This window comes from Aythya ferina (assembly GCF_964211825.1).
Source record: "Aythya ferina genome assembly, chromosome: 12".
In the NCBI taxonomy this organism is placed as follows: Eukaryota; Metazoa; Chordata; class Aves; order Anseriformes; family Anatidae; genus Aythya; species Aythya ferina.
The window spans coordinates 20,173,303-20,186,171 of record NC_140308.1 but is presented as its reverse complement, the minus strand read 5'-3'; the positions used below and the strand labels follow the sequence as shown (position 1 = coordinate 20,186,171).

Below are 12,869 nucleotides of genomic sequence, written 5' to 3'. Positions count from 1 at the left end.
GGATCTTCTCTGGGGCTGCTCAAAGTGCTGGGGACAAGGATGGAGATGATGACAACTGCCATTCTGCTCTTACTACTCTGATTTGTCCCAGCCAAAGAGCTGTCTCAAAGTGAGCAAGTGGGAACAGAGTCCCCCTTGGCTGCTTGGACCCTCTCAGCAGAGTGTATTTAGCACAGCATTCCTCTCAGCACTTTGAGAGCTGCATCAGAACAAAGAAGACTCACTACATGGTACAGAAAACTAGGAGAGTACATTGTGTATGAAGACTTGAACTGTTCAGAAAAAAATATTTTAAATATTTCAATCAAGATGATTTTAATCATAAATTGAGCAGTTGTCAACAATTCTTAAAAAAAATAATAATAGTTGTTCTTGCAGAGAGAAAAAGGTAGTGTGATTGCCAGGGTGACAAACTGTATTGCTCACACTGTGCAATACATTTGTTCATCTCATACAGTACCAAGCATTAAAAAAAAAAAAAAAAGACAACTGTCATTAAAAAAGCCAGGACTACTGTAATTGGTAACTAAACTGATATTCTTAGCAGTGGTGCCAAGCCTGGAAGGTCATCCCCTTGAAATAACATATTTGGCTAATTTGGAAGAGTTTGCATTGACAATGTCTGTCAATAAAGAAGAAATTTGATCCAGCAATTCTCAACACATTTATTATAAGTTATACTTGAAACACATACATTAACAGGATAGTACAAAAATGAACAAATTAGTTAGAACTCCTTTTCATTTACTTTCCTGGAGTTTTTCTGCCAGAAGTTTTACACAAATAAAAACACCGACAACTGCTAAAGTTGACTTAAATATGGGTCTTCATTTACTGAGATGTATTAGTTTGCAATTAAAAAAAAAAAAAAAAAAAGTAAATAAAGCTGCAGTGTTTCACACGGGATTGCTAAGTTATTGAAAGCACACTAGAATAGGGTTAGGAAAACGCAAATCAGTGTTGTAGGACTGTTTGACTCCTTAGTAAACAGAAGCCAAACTGTGTCAGTTCTCAAATAAGAGAAAAGACTTGCTAAAAGCTTCAAGATGTTGGGAAGAATGTGCCCTACAATGCCAATTTACTGCAATAAACCTAGGTCAGTAACTAGACTGTGTCTCATATTCTGAATGCAGAAAAAAAAGAAACAAGACCTCTGTGCCTCCTGCTACTGGGGAAAGAGCCTAAAGAGGACTGAAAACTGACAGCTCCTAAAAATAATAAAGCAAATAAAGCAACAAGTAGAGGCAGAAACAGCGATTCTCAGGAAGGACTGAAATGAAAGAGTCAGAGCTGCTAAACTCATTATCATAGGTAGATCTGTTAAAAATTAAATTTTCAGCAAAAAACAAACAAAAAAAAAGGTTCAAACCCAAAACTGGCCAAAAATCGACATTGCAATATGGCAATGTTTACCATGGAGAAGTCAAAACACTTTCCTTAAATTCTGTCATTTGTATTTTTATACTGTATCACAATATAGCGTAAGAATCTAAGAACATTAAATGTAAGCTAGGCATTTCAACTCCATCAAAATATTTGCATAGCTTCCCCTGGAAAAAAAAAAAAAAAAAAAAAAAAAAAAAAAAAAAAAAAAACAAGGAATATATATAATACATGCTGGTAGTCATGTCTTTCAAATTAAAAGCTTTCACCATACAAAACATTTATATTTTTTTTTTATTATTTTTTATTTTTAATTATGAGTTTGTGTGTAATGACCTGGCCCCAAAAAGGAAAGAAAAATTCTGAGGAATAAAAGTCAAGCAGAATAGATGGTTGGATGTTTAAACTGACAAGAAAAAATGAGCAGCTCTGAATGAGACTGGTCTATATAACTGCTACTGCCTGCTACTCACTAGAACAGCTAACACATATTGAGTTCCCCTTGTGCTTTGGGGTTTTGCTAACTGGGAAAGGTCTCCTTGTCCTCATTCTTAGGATAAAGATGGGAGCCCCACCACTCCCAACGGGACCTGACATGGTTGGCCTTACGCATGTTTTAACACTCCCCAAATAACCCACCCTGTGCAGCTACTTGGACAACTTTTGCTTCATATGACCAGGATTGTCACAGTTCTGGCCCCCTGTTTAGTCAGGGAAGAGATGCAGGCTCCAGCTGTGAGAATTTTCAACACCTTAAGTTAGACAAAACACCCAAACCCTAATGCATAAATAGTGGTCTCCCTTACCCACCCACACATCCCTTTCTCTGTCTTCTCTCTGCACCGTTCCAGGAAAACTTCAGTTTTTAGCTGAAAACCAGAAAACAGTGTTAGAGTTGTTTTTTGTTTAAAAGGCACAAATTGTCTTGAAGTACTTCTAGGGTAAATCTGTGGGAAAAAAGGACTCGTTTGGCAAAAGCATGTCCAATTTGCAATTTTTAAATTATTTTATTATTTTTTTTTTTAATAAAAACTGTTAAGTCTTACATTTTTCCATCGGTACTTTCCCTTTTCAAAATGTCTTCACTATGAATACCAGATATATAAAAAACAGATCATTATGAACTTCTGCAATGGACATGAGTTAAAGAAGAAATCCATTCAGTGAAAAAATTGAGATTAAAATATGTATTTTATACACATATGTTCTCAAAGGGTGTTTCACTAGGATATTTCAATTATTTCAATAAACACCAAAAAATTATGCCCCCTTACAAGGAGTGAGACTTGGTCAAAATTTCTGTTTAAGGTCATGTTTGAGTATTAATATAAGACTGAAAGCAGTACAGCAATTGGAGGAAATGTGTATACTTTTTAAAAAATTATTTCAAAGCTACAGTGCTGTAGATTTCCTAACATTAGTAGTATACAAAATTAGTACAGAAAAAGAAATTTCACTCCTACTTTCATATTTCTTTAGATCTTAACATGACATTAATGAGCAAATACACACTAGGATGATGATCACACTGTAGGATAAAATGGCTCATATACTGTGTTGATAAGTTAAGATGAAAGAAATCCAGAACAAAGTCACAACACTATTGTGGAGATATGTTTAGATTCAAAAATATTTGTATCAGTCAAAGATAGAAACACCCAAGACAAAAAACAACTGATAAATAGAAACATCCACTTTTTCCACTTGACTGTATAATAAATACACTGTATATGTTAAAGCATTACTCCATTACTAGGCCTAGCTGCCACATGCAGTACGTAAACACATTATATACATATTTTCCATCTGATCTCTGATGCATTTGTAGCTTCTATTAAATATCAATGCCATTCCCAAGCATTTGAGGACAGAATGTAACTTGTGGGAGACAAAGAAGATGCTCAAATAGAAACAGTACTGACACTGAAATCCTGACGCCCAATGATGCAAGGCTGTAGTTGAGGTGCTTTTGAGTAAAATTTGAGATGATTCTTCCTGAATCTCAGAATAAAGCATTGCAATTTGCACTGGACAGTCTACTGGACTATGCTAGAGAACTTCACAGGAAACATGGCTGAAAAATCCAGAAAGATTTCTTGAAGGGCAAGAGAAGCATATAATATGATTGCAACCCCCCCATTAAACCACTCCTATCCTAACTATGAAAATTAGCCAGATGACATTTCTTCATTTATAGTCTTTTGGGGGCCTTCCTTTTCAATAGCAATCATGCACCACAGATTCTCCTCTTCATTTTCTTTTCCATCATATGAAGAGGGTTTTTTTTATTATTATTTTTATTTATTTTCTCTTCTCATGCTGACTGACTAGTTTACTTTATACATCATGACACCGTTCCTTCACAACACAGCAATGCTTCCTCATAGTGAGCCTGGTCATTAGATGAATCACTCTGAAGTGTTAATAGTACTACCCAAAAGAGATGAACCTTTAGCATCACAGATGCTCAGACAGAGAAGTCTACAGGACTGGTAACAATTTACAAATATGTCAGACACAGTGGCGCATCATCTTGATTGACAAGATGATGTACTTCATTGTACTTCCATGAACATCTCCAGTACTCTCATCAATCAAGAAACTAAAATTAGCATTTTTAAGATGGCTATATATATATTTATTTTTTTAATGGCATCAACCTAGTGCCATGTACAGGTCAACAGAAAAGCCACTTCTGAGCAATGAAAAGCTGAAGCAAATACAAAAGGTGCTCTGAAAAGATGCTGCAGCAGCCAGCCACTTACCATTAAGAGGGAAGAGGAGTTTATTGTCCAAAAGAAAACTTTCAAACAAGTATGATGTATTATATTTTAGGAATAAATACTGAACTTGACCAGACAGTTCATACCACATGTTACTTTATTATTATTATTATTGTTTAATACAATGTCTTTAAATACAAGTAATTTCAGCTACAAACTATAACTATTTAAAGTCGTGCCTAGAAGCTCCATCATGAGTCAGGTATTGTACATAAAGGTGTGCTGAGGGAAAAGTACAAAATAAATAAATAAATAAATAAGAAAAACACATACTTGGGATACTTTTTGTCTTACTGAAGGGGAAATGTCTCTTTACACAATCTTTAAACAAGAGTAAATAATGGTGATATGATCTTACTGATTTTGCTTCCCCAGTTAATCGGAGTTTGCAAAAACAATTGTCTAATAATGTTATTTTGTGATTTTACAGCTACTCATGTTGGTGCTATGTGAAGGACGCAAGCAGTTATTCTTGGTCATGTATTTGCAAAACCCTGATTGAGAATGATTTGAAGAATTGCTTGTTTGAACTTTTTCCACTAAAGATAGGTTCACAAGGTACTGCATTAAAATAGGCAGGCTAAACCTAAATTAGGATGAATTAGCCCAAACAGAACACCAGATTAACACAGGTATATTCCTTTCAGGTATAAAAGTTTACATCAAGTAAACCAGTTTTTTTTTTGTTTTTTTTTTTTTTCCTAACATGCTCTGTTAAACATTTACAAGTTTTTACAAGATGCACATCCTGCTGTCCCATCCTGAACTCAGTCCTGGGTCCAGCGAGGGCAGAAGCACAAGCACAACATTCTGAGGTGAGTTTTGAGCATCCCAGATCATTCTTTTTAACTTGAACATCAGAAGTAATTTTAGGTGGGTGAATCATATCATGAAAATAAGAGTCTGTTTATTTGTTGGTTTTTGAAAGCTATATAAGTCGTACCCAGCCTCTAATTAAATATTCACTAGAAATACATGGGTAATTTGCACATACTTCATGCTAACTATTCTTTTTGTTCTGGAGACAAAATTAGTATTTAATCAGTTAAAACTAGTATTGATCTTTTGCCAAATGAGAAACTGCCCCGACTTATTTCAGTGGCTCCATTTTTCTCCTCCTGACTCTCCTACTGCATACCCCTTAACTTCTGACTGGACCTGTCTCCCCTCCTATCCTTCATCTACTTTGACAGCCAAGCTCTCTGGGAAAAAGACTGGGTATGAGTTGTTCAATACAAATTTTGGTCAGAACTACAAGGTTTTAATCTCAAACCATCAACCAGAAAAGCAGAAGAGTTATAAAATACATATTGGATGGATCTTCTCTTATGCCTCTCCTACACAGGCAAAGAAGGGAAGAACATGAAACATGGAAGGAAGCTTTCAAGAACAATGCAGCCAAGATAGGTGACAAATCTACGTTACCCTGGAGAAACAGGATGTGAAGTTCAGTTCTGTATTTTTATTTCTAAAATGTTTGTATTTCTAAAGAATGTAAAATATCAAATATTCTTCTTGAAGAACAATTCTCCCTCTAATCTCTTACCACATTGCTACACACTATACAATAAATATTATCCTGCTCACATGCTTCTGTTTACTTAGCTATCTATATTTGATGCTATCTCACAACATAAGTTTTAGTTCTGTCATCTTAAAATATTAATAGTTGTCAATCAAAACAGAAAGTGTGTAATAAAAACATTCTAGAAACTAATAACCCTATATTTCTACACTCTCAGCTTGGAGCTATGCATTTCTAAAAATGAGATTAATTATATGTTTGTACAGTGTGCAATACAATCAGACAGACCGCTAAACACCATTCTCCTAGCAATGAACACAGACTACATGCATAATCATACAGAGAGAATGTTCATATATATTATGTAATATATGCAGTAGTAAATTAATAGTGCCATCTTCCTTTGGCCCAGAATTTTGATCTGTAAAAGTTTTGGGGGTTTGTGGAGGTTGTTTTTTTTTTTTTTTATTTCTGTGAAATAACACAATCTGACTGGTGCCACAATTCTAGGTAGAGAATGAGAGAAAAGGGCACAGTCAATACCAAAATAATTTATGGCAACTTTTTAACAAATATTTAGAAGCATGGAAGCTCCAAGGACAGATACACACGACAGATCCTTGAAGTCATAACATAACAAGGTAAACTGCTGACTTTATTTTAAGGCATCAGGAAAATATCCTTTGAATTCTGTGAAACTTTAGTGGGAACTGTTTGGGACATTTAAATCTGCTCTGGTCAAAGTATTAGCAAATGCACTGTAGAAAACAATCCTGAAACATCAAGAAGATGGACAAGTTTTGTAACAGATCTTTTGCTGCTCCAATTCTTATTAATCTAATCCATCACCCTTACTGAGGTGGCAAAGTTTTATGTAGACTTTAAAATTATGACCATTAGAAAATTATGTCTGCCTGCGTAGTATATACATACGTATGTATGTAAGGTCTGTTTTTTAAACACACGCACAGAAAAAACTTTTGCACCTAATTTGCCCATGCTACAGCTATAACAGTGCATTAATCTGGCAATTACAGAAAGAAATTTCTAATTATGGTTATATGAATGCACAATTTGCATGCATAATCACAACCCATGAACTTGTAACTTAGGCATGCAGTAACTTAGATATGTTTACTGCCAAAAATGTAGTAGTATTGGACTATGACATGCTTATGCCACAGAAGCAGGATCAATTTGTCAGCTTTTCCCCAAAATAGAAAATTAGAAATCCTAGAAGGTAGACAACAAGGTGATATAAGAGAGTGAAAGAGGCCTCTGAAAAATTTAAAAAAAAAAAAATTAAATATTTGAGATAGATTTTATTTGGCTTTATTGTGCTCCAGTCACCATGGTCTTGTTCTTGGATTTCCTCTGGCCCCTGTCCCCTGTTTTGCAGGAAGGCTTGTGACTTTCTGAAACCTGAAGTTTACCTAGGATTTTATGCTGGCAATCTGATAACAGTAAAAGTTACTCATAGTAATGGCTCCAGAAAGCATCTCTGTTCCCAAGCCACAGGATGACAGAATACTTTATGGATGTGCAAGGTGTGTTAAAGGAAGAGAATAAAAGTTTCACTTAGTCCATGTGTCTTACTGTTATTTCTGTTATTCCAGAATGGAAATCCTCTTATTGACCAAGGCACTAAGCAATCACTCCCATATGACAGCCAATAAAGAGATCCATTGTTGACATACTTCAGTAGGAAAAAAAAAAAACAAAACACAATGAAAGGGTATGGAGAAATGAAAAGGTATTTTCTTTTTAAACTTTTAGAGAGTAATAGCCATAATTGGCTTCCCTATGTAGTTTGGCCCTAGTTTGTAATAGTATTACAGTGAGAAACAGTGCCCTGCAATGATTTTTTATACACAAACCTTAATGACTTCAATTGCTGCTAAGGATGCAGAATGGTGGCAGGATATGGCTGTTCACCATTAAGGCTCTAAAGCCTTCACAATTACTGAGTATACAGAATATTTATTATAGAGACTGTGCCAGACCTTTTTGTGAGCTGCCCTGGGCCTGTTCTCTGAGCCACATCAAGCAAGAAGTTTAAATGAAACTGCTCCCAAGTTTCTGAAACGGTTTAATAAAACATATACTGACTGTAATATTCACTTTATAGTAGAAAACTATTGCCCTTTGGTTTGAAAAATGACCTCTAGTTGGCTATTTTACTCTCAGCTTCATAGATTATAGTCCGCTGTTGGTCATTTTCTCAATCCACAGGGCAATACTTTTCCATAACAAGCTCAAACTGCAATCAGTATTTGTAGGCTGTTACACAAGTTGAGGATAATATGTCTCAACACATTCTATTATGTGACTAAACAAAAGAAATAACAACCTGGTGACACAGATATATGGAGAAAAACAGTGCAATTCTTCTAATGCTCTAATGCTGAAATGGCAGAAAACCACATTTCTTTGTATTGTACTAATTTATATTACATTTATTGTATTCAATATACAACAATCTCTAATTTGATTTTTTTCATTAATAATGTTTTGTTTTGTATTATCTTATGTCTGTTCTTATTTCAATGTAAAATGACAAATACTGAATTCTATTAATATCAGATTTTAGAAATGACAGCTAGTGACTGATATCCTAACATTAAAATCATATAAAAATGTATTCACATAAATACCTTAAAGATCAGTTGCTCTTGGGCACACAAAGCGTACATGGATAAAAACTCAGAGGTTTGATATAAGGAAATTCTGATATAGTTTGTAGAGAAGTTACAAGTAATTGTTTCAGCACCTGGCTCCACTATATAATGTGAAATAGAACATTTCAGAAAATTAGTTCCCCTATGATAGAATCAAATAGATGCACTATGTTGACAATAAGTCACGGAAAAGGAAGTGAGAAATCTGTCATCTATTCCAACATGTGCCAATGACAGACCTTAATAAAGTATCACCCCACCTTCCTACACCACGGTTACTCTGATCTTTAGGGCAAGTACAACTTACCTAGCTAGTTGGAGTGTGGCGAGGTTTAATTCTTTAATCAACGGATGATTAAAACTCTTGCAGATTCTTTACTGTGAATGCAAAATATTTATAATTACAAAAGTAACATTCATCTGTAAATAAAAATGTAGTTAGATGTGACACCCCCACACACTCAAAACCAAATGAATAACTTCCCCAAGCTGCAACTACTGGGGTCAAGCAGAAGTGGATATTTTCTAGCTCGTTCATCTATAAATTATAAAGCTCTATAAAGAGCTTTCTTTCCTTTAAATGAATACACCACATTTTCCGGGGATCTGGGGGCAGAAGGGAGAATCTTGGCTGAAAGCTGTAAGACCCAGAAGAGAAAAATATTCATTATAGATCTGTATATGCTGCCTCAGAAGCTATATACATCTATAATGCTGAATTTTGAGATCTTAAAAGGGGTTGTTGTTGAGTTTTTGGTGGTTTTGTTTGTTTTGGGGTTGTGTGGTGTGTTTTTTCCTCCATTTTCCACTACTGTTCCTATATTATTGCTCAACCATAGATTCATCTGCATTCACTAGCTGAAATTTAAGTCTGGATTCATTTAAACATGGGGGAACTCCATCTACACACTCTAAAACATTTGAGCTAAAGAACATATTTGAATGTGATTACCAGACAATGATGGGCCTTTATCTAAATTCCTTGAAGAGTTGTAAGATATCTAACTCTTTAATAGTTTTTGATGTATAAGATTTTACAACTTTTATGGTTTTAAAAGAAAGGTTTTCTAATATAAAAAAGACACATTTTTTTTTTAGGGTAATGAAAATGGCACACTTGTCATAGCATAATGGATTAATTAAGGAATATGATGTTTATCCTAGCTTCTGAGTTGTACGTCTTCATAACTCACTCATAAAAATTAAACGCATTATACTATGCTCCACAGTGATATATCTTTTATTTTTTACCTGTAGAAAATAAATTATTCTAAAATGAATTATTCCATATCCAGTAAGAAATGTAAAAATTACACTGTTATTTTAAAAATTTACATTGCAGTGTATAAAAAACAATCTTCTCACTGTGTTTTTGAACCATGTTACTCCCACTATTATGAAATCATAATTGCTGCTGCCACACCTAAAATCAAATGCCACAGATGTTGTATCTCTTTATAAACTGTGCATTTGGTACCTTAATCACAAAACCGCATATAGTATATTTTAGGACTATTATTTCATTGCTGACTGCTTTTGTATATAAGTAACACACAACTATGAATACAAAGACTCAAAATCCTCATTTCTCAAATCAACAGATGAAAAATCCCTAAATAATGTACAGATGTTTCATATTTAAATGAGTTATTAGCATTTAATGCTGCCAATCGTACATGCAGTAAAATTGGTGAATTTCAAGGTACTCGGTATTTACAATGTTTGTTGTTTTTTAAATCCAATGATTCTAGGATAACTGAAAAAAAATAGTCAACTAATTTTCTATAATATATTTCTGATGTAATCTTTAAATTCCTTTGAGTGGTCAGATATATTATGTTCCATATCAATTCCTTTTGCCTCAAGAAAGTTGATTCTGCTGTCCGTAAGCTGCAGTGTTTCACTAAAAGTAAATTATCTGCCTTTATCTATAGAGTAATCCTCTTCCCCAAAACAAGACAGAACAGTTTCTAATCCTACACAGATAGAGGAATACACATAAACTGTACATTTTACAGTAAAGACAGAGTAATACAATGGTTGATAAATCATGTATGTGTCTGTGTACAAAGAAAAAGGTTTATCTCCTTTCCTGTAAGATGCGTCTATGTTAGCACACATTCCCCATGCTGCCACTGCAACACTCTTTACAAGCTCTGTAATAGAGACATCTAAGTTTAAAAAATGAAGCAGCCCACAGGTCAAACAAGTTCCTGATGAGAAGTGCTTAACCAGAAATATTATTCCACTGATTGTAAGTTTTCATCCATACATCAAACCCTCGAGTCTATTGATTAAATAAAACTAATGTTTCTTTATTTCAAAACATAAGAGAATTAAATCATCCCCATTGTTTTTCCTTGGTTTGGAACTATCAAGTTGTACACACTTGCCATGTGTCCCACTTATAATTACAACATCCTTAAGGAAAGCTTATCCTACAATGACTGATCACGGGTTTCTTGCCTCTTCCTCTAAATCTTCTGCTCCTGGTCATAATCAATGGCACTTGACGGCCCAATATTCTGATCCAATATGGCAAGCAATATGATCCAAGATCTGCTAAAAAAAATCAATAAATTCCTTTGCTTCAGGAAATTTTGCATCAGAACAACTTTAAGCATATACAAATACAAGAATTTACTGCAATTATACTGGCACATCTTTCCTTTCTTATGTCTCTTTCACTGCTTAATTAGCTGTATCATGCCTCAGTTTTTCTTGCAGTCCCACATAACATAATCCAGGCAAAGTAGCCCTCACAAAACCTTATCCAAGTCAAGAGCTGATGGCTTGGAGAACGGAAGACCTCCTTCGGTAAGCATCCACATCAAAATATAGTGTATCCGTATTCTGCTGAGTCCCATGTAGTATTGACCAGGGCCTGAAGACACCATCAAATACTAACTTGGCATGAACACACAACAAACTGCTAACAATGTCTTTGAAGAGCACCAAGAGGTGAATACAAGAGTCTTCTGGGGTTTAGGTGTGGGTGTTTTTTTGTTGCAATTTTTTGTGTTTTCCTCGTTAAAAAAAAAAAAAAAAAAAAAAAAAAAAAAAAAAAAAGTCCAAATTATCTTAATAGCTCCCCTGTGCTGCTAGGTCTCCAAGACAGCCTACAGCTTGATTCCAGTCTAGCTGCACCATGCCGCCCTGTGCTGTTCATCCATACTCCAACACTCAACACATTGAAATGCAGCCAGAAAACCCTCTGTCGGAGATTCAGTTTCCATTCTGGAGGGTAATTGCAGCTAGGCTAAAACTGTACCATCTAAGTTCACTCATATCTTTCACCCTACACTTCCAGATGAAAGGGCATGCACTAAACTTAATTCTGTTACTGTATATACACATTTAGTAAGTCAAATAAAGTACTTTTTTAAAAAAACAAGGAATGTTTAATGTACTTCAAATCTTCTTTAAATTATCATAACAGTAAATGCATAATTAGCAATAAATTAAGAAAAAAATAAAAAAAGAATTTATTACCTGTTAGTTATTTCAGTTTAACAGAGTCGCAGAAATGCAGAACAATAAGCAAGCACAGGCATCTGTACTAGTTAAGAAGGCTTCAGTTTGGGCATGCCCTTCAACCTTTCAGTCCTTTTCCACTAGAAATCACTAGTTCAGCATCAGCAAAACTAAGTAAAGATGGAGTCTTTCTTCTACTAAGTAGCACTAATTTCTGCCTGCAGTGCCATTGAGAAGAGGGTCAATCAAATCACAGAGGCGGAAAAGTGTTTGTTCTCATCAGTGAAGATGAGTTCAAACCACCCTCCAAGCATCAAGATGGCAGAGTCATAGAATGGTTTGGGTTGGGAGGAACATTAAAGATCTCCTAGTTCCAACCCTCCTGCCATGGAGAGAGACATCTCCCACCAGACCAGGTTGCCCAAAGCACCATCCAACCTGGCCTTAAACATTTCCAGGGATGAGGCATCCACAGCTTCTCTGGGCAAGCTGTTCCAGTGCCTCACCACCCTCTGAGTAAAGAATTGCTTCTTAGTATCTAATCTAAGTCTACAAAATACACGAAGGAAACATTTAAAAAATAAATAAAAATCAGCAGATATTATTGTAAAATATAAATGCAATTCTCTAAATCAAGAAACCAGAAGTCAGATCAAGAGCTCACAGCCAGGATTTTCATCAGTCAAAGAGCATAAGAATTCTCCTTATGTATCAAGTCTTTGATTGATATGTGATCTTTTCTTTCTTTTCAGGCAGAACAGCTGTCCAGTGAGCTAGAAGAAATGGCCATGAAGACAGCTTTGCGTCTGATATGACTTTGAGACAGAAAATTATCCCAATGATAAATGCTTTAAATTGAATTTCTATGGAAAAGAATAAATTAAAAATGTCATCCATGAAAGACTTTCTCTCTTTCTCCCTTTGAGCAAGCAATCAACTCTTACCATAAATATAGTTTTTTTGGGGCGTAGGGTGGGGGAAGTGGAGCAGTTTCTGATACAGAAGAGAAAATCACACAGAATCACA

General features: G+C 34.9%; 1 protein-coding gene across 18 annotated transcripts in view; it reads right to left on the bottom strand.

Moving 5' to 3' along the window:
- The window catches only part of ZNF536 (zinc finger protein 536), a 353,866-nt gene that overhangs the window by 274,985 nt on the left and 66,012 nt on the right, over positions 1-12,869 (bottom strand). For 10 of the 18 annotated variants that reach the window (XM_084533183.1, XM_084533190.1, XM_084533172.1 and 7 more), the window contains exon 3: positions 8,677-8,747. The exons of the other annotated variants lie outside the window; for them this stretch is intronic. The gene's annotated coding sequence lies outside the window, so the exon portion shown is untranslated. The remainder of the gene's footprint in view (positions 1-8,676; positions 8,748-12,869) is intronic. 18 annotated transcript variants of the gene reach the window in all.